General features: G+C 40.8%; 1 long non-coding RNA gene across 1 annotated transcript in view; it reads left to right on the forward strand.

Moving 5' to 3' along the window:
- The first annotated feature begins 1,810 nt into the window (after positions 1-1,810).
- The window catches only part of LOC116790442, a 7,145-nt gene continuing 4,351 nt past the window's right edge, over positions 1,811-4,604 (forward strand). The window contains exons 1-2 of the long non-coding RNA XR_004358358.1: positions 1,811-1,845; positions 3,308-3,458. This is a non-coding gene — a long non-coding RNA (uncharacterized LOC116790442). The remainder of the gene's footprint in view (positions 1,846-3,307; positions 3,459-4,604) is intronic.

A 4,604-nucleotide genomic window follows, 5' to 3' on the forward strand; every position in this document is an offset into this window, starting at 1 on the left:
TTAATGCAAGGTGTAATCTATTTCATGTCTCCAGGCTTCCCTCTCTGTCTCCTTCTCTACCTCCCTGCTTTAACTGGCTAAACTTTGGGAAAAAATAATGATGTGTTTAAGAAAAGGATAAAATTTAACAGCAAACCCCCATTCTCCTTGTATTTATTATTTTAAATATTGTACTAAGAAGCTTAAAATGCTACAATGTTTAAAGAATATATTTAATTTCAGGAGTATCAAATATATTTTTAAACCACCAGTGTCTTCGAGGTGAGCCTTCAGTCAAGTAGTTTAATCATTACAATTCCAGCTCTCCCTAAAATCAGTTTTACAGCCAATGGCTTAAAATAACAGCATGGAAACAAAAATGTGTCCTCTAAACAAAAATATATCATCGAAACACGTTCAACTGGGTTTGTGCTGCACATACAGTGGGACAGGAGATAACAATGTAAGGCATCATTTCGAATGTGGAAATATTTTCCTGTATGGCATAAAAAAAAAAAATAAAACAGTTCAAGTGGCTTTTAGAGCAGAGTAATGGAATAAAGTGGAGTTGGAGAGGGTGTGTTTGTGTGCACGCCACAGTTTGTGCTACAATATGCATCTTTATGTATTATGGATTCCTTTTTCTCACATTTTTCTCAGTGGACAGATATTGTGCTGTAGTTCTCAGAATACCTGAGAAAAACATTCCAACAAATTGCATTCCTTGTCTTATACGGATCCTATAAGGAGCACAAAATAGGAGAGGAGAATCTTCATCGTAGAAAGCCCTTTTTGATTCCTCCTCCTCCCCCCCAATCTTCTGTAACAACATAAAAGATACTGTTTATGACAGTACTCTGGTAGTTCATTCTTTCATTTATAATTTAACCACAGCCTATATAACCTAATCAGAAAAATGTGGAGCATGATTAGTACAACAATCGAATACAGTTGGGCTCCTTGAACAACTCAAAGAACAATACAAAAGAAAGAAAAAAAAAAAAAAAGAAAGAAAGGAAAAAAACATCAAGGAAAACCATCGCAGGCATATCAGAAAATATGTGGTATTTCTTTAATATTTCATTTTAAAACTACCTAATTGGTGTTTTTAAGCTTCGGTCCTGTAATTTGCAAGATGAGGCATTCCAGTGAGAAAACATATGGTAAGGATTTTTAAACCACATAGCTAGAGTGCATCATAGACTTATCTGCTGCTTTAGTGTCACAAAAATCCACCACTGAATTTATCCAGTCACCCATTAAAGAAAGAAAAGAATTAAAGGAAAAGGAGTTTAAAAATCCCCAAATGCTCCAAACCTCCCCCCCCCAAAAAAAACCACTACTGGAAAGTGCAATCGGGTTCAAGGCAGGAGCTGGGTAAATCTGTGAGACTTCCCACGGCAGGAAAAGTGGCAATTAGCTGGATATTTTGGGATCCTACCTAGCAAATATTGTACATGGTGGTGACAAACTGTCACGAGCAACAACTTGTACCAGCACCTTGGCTAAAATGAGTTTTAATGACCCTCATGCCTGAGATCGAGGAGAACTTCACATCATGGCCCTTCCCAAAGCTTTCCCGAGGTGAAATCCAAGGGAGGTTTCAGCTCGGCTCGTAGGAGCAGGCAAGGAGACATTTGCAGGAGAGACACTGAATCAGCACTTTATAAGCATTTTCTGAGGGGATGTCAAGACATGAGAGAGACAAACTTTGACATTTTCATGTGGCAGGAAGAGCTGGGTGCTGGGAGGATGCTCCAGCTCCCAGGGATGTGGAGTCAGGTAGGGTGGAGGGTGCTGCTCCCTCCCAGATGCTTCTCCCACATCTGCCTGGAAAGAGAAGGGTTTCCTTGAGCCGAGACTAAGGTAAGAGGAGGACACGGTCAGGCTTGGCTGTGGGGGAATTTCAGGCAATGCCTGGAACAATGTCACTGCCGTGAACAGCGAAGGAAATCACAATGCCTTGGCACTGACATCAAGTCCTCGGGTTCTGTGGGAAGTGGAGTTGAAAGGAACTTCTGGAGCCCGGTGGTTAACTCTTGGTGAGAAGGAGGGATGTGCCACCAACACCGAGCCAGGCTGGATATGGGGTTTGGAATCAGGGTGAGAAAGCTGGGAGATCCCAGTTATTTGTTCGAAGATACTGAGACACAAATTATCCCCTTGCAAACCTTCCCCTCACACCCATGAAAATCCACGAGTGTCACTGTGTATGTATCCAAGCTCCTGCCTCCTCATCCTGTTATTATCTAAAATTCACCTGGAATCGGACTCTCCTAGATTTTTATTTTTTTTCCTGCTTATCTTGCTTTTAAAAGACAAACTCTTAACCCCTTGCACTTCAGGGATTCCCTTAAGGTTGGCTACATTTTCCCACCGGGAATTTCTAAGTGTAAGGACCGAGAAAAGCGTAAGGTGTTAATCTTGATAATTAGTGCACAAAACCAATTAGAGGGCCAAAAAACCTTAAGGCACAGAAAGTGATTTTTTTGTTTATTTGCTTACCTTATTAAGTTAAATATCTGTCTGAATTAATCACTAATGAATGTGAAGAAGGCTCAATAGCACCAGCTTAATGAACAGCAGTGTCAGATGCATTTTACAGGGCACCAAATCACTGGGCAGAGGGAGCCAAGTCGCTCCTCAAAAATCACTTTTCTGCCCAATTTTCTGTTTGCGAAGCAGTAAATTATTTACATTTATTGTGCTGATTGAAGCACTTAAATAGTATGAATGAGCACAGGCAGGTTTTAAAAATATAGAATCATTGCACAACCCTGCTGCTGGAAATTCACGTTGTTTCCCCTAAAGGCTGCACCCTCCCACCCCCCAAATTTATTTTACAATTCTTGCAACACCCTGTTATTACAGTAACCATATTTTTGTCTGTAATTTATGATTTTTCAGACTTTCTGTGCTGCAGGATTTTAAATTGGGCATGAAGAGCAGTCCCCTTCATACTTGCCTGGTGGCTCTGAGCAAAGTTCGGGTGTTTTCCAGATCAAACTGTTCCATATTTTCCCCAAAACAACAACGTTTTCCCTCTCTTTCCATCTATTATTCACATCGTAAACATCTGCATTGTAAACGTCAGATGTACTAATTGTCATGTCCCCAGCTCCAGGCACGAAGTGAACGTGCTCAACATCACTCTCAAAAAAAATAATTCTCATTTTTCTATTAATATCTCCCCAAGCCTTGCCCTTTATTTCCGAGCAGCCATGGAGCTTTTGCAGCCCTTACGCTGGTTTGGGTTTTGTTGGTGGTTTTTTTTTTTTTTTCACCCCCCCTGCTTTGGAAAGCCTTCCTGAAATCTTTCCTGCTGCAGATTTTTGGCTGCACGGACACACAGGAGGAAGGTGAGCTGATGCCTCAGCCCTGCGTTAGAGCCACATAATGGAATAGGACGGAAGGGGAAAGACTCATAGCAGAGGAGCAGAGAAAGTGGGAATCCAGAGCTTTCTAGGATCTTCTTAAAGGTGATTTTTTTTTTTTATTTTTTAATTGCAGCCCCGGAACGATGGATGTTTTGTAGTAAATGTGTGCCCAAATATTTGCAGGAGAAGAACTTGCTGGTTATTTGGGCGCTGAGGTGCTTTGTGAGAGCACACAAGCTGCGTGTAAGCTCACACACAGAACCTGCTGTGGCTCTCACAGCTTTCTTACTCCGTGTGTAAGTCCTTCCCTACCTTGCCTTAATAAAATAAACACTAATAACCCTTTGAAAGAAATGTGGGAGCATTTTTAAAGGAGGAGAAACTGCAAACTGCATCCTGCAGATTTAAACTATTTCGGCGATTGGGCTAAACGCTGTTCAAGCACCATTAATGGGTAAAGTGCCCCCGCTAATTCACAGGAGATACTCCAGGAGTAAACACCACCCTGGCTGCGAGCAGCTAATTAAAGGAATCGGGCGCAACTGAAAGAATCCTGAGTTAAAAATACCAGTCCTGTTGGAAGGGCTGGAAATGCAGAGCCCAGGATGGGACGGAGCGGTGCTGGGATCAGAGCAGCCCAGCTCCTGCATCTCCAAATCCTCTGCTCTTTGTTACTTAATGCGATGCAGGAGATCAAAGATCACACAGGCTGTGCCGGGGTGTTGCTGCAGTCCCTGTCACCACCGGGCTTCTTGCTTTTTTATTTTCTTTTTTCCCCCCTTTTCCCTCCTTTATTTTTTTTTTTTTTTATTTATTGTTGGATAGGAGCTATTTTTTTAGCCGTTTTCTTTCCTTTTGGGGAACGCTTTATTTTGTTTGTTTGATTTTTTCTTTTTTCCTTGTTTTTTTTTTTTTACTATTCTGCTTTTTTCCTTTTTCGTTTTCTTTCTTTTTTTCTTTTGCCCTTTTTTTCCCTTTTCTCTTTTTCCCTTTCTTTTTCCTTTTCTGACTTCTTCCTTTTACTCTTCTTTTTCTTGCTTGCTTTTTTCTTTTGCCTTTTGCTTTTTTTTGCCTTTTTATTTCTTTCTTTTATCTTTTTCCTTTTTTTTCCTTTTTTCCCTTTTTTCCCTTTTTTCTTTTTTTCCTGCTGCTCTTTTTCCCTCTCCTCTCTCTTTTTTTTCTTTTTCCCCCCTTTTCCCTCATTTTTTTCTTCATTTCCTGCCATTTCCCCCCTTTTTTCCCTTTCCC

This window comes from Chiroxiphia lanceolata, chromosome 8 (genome assembly GCF_009829145.1).
Source record: "Chiroxiphia lanceolata isolate bChiLan1 chromosome 8, bChiLan1.pri, whole genome shotgun sequence".
Classification (NCBI taxonomy): domain Eukaryota; kingdom Metazoa; phylum Chordata; class Aves; order Passeriformes; family Pipridae; genus Chiroxiphia; species Chiroxiphia lanceolata.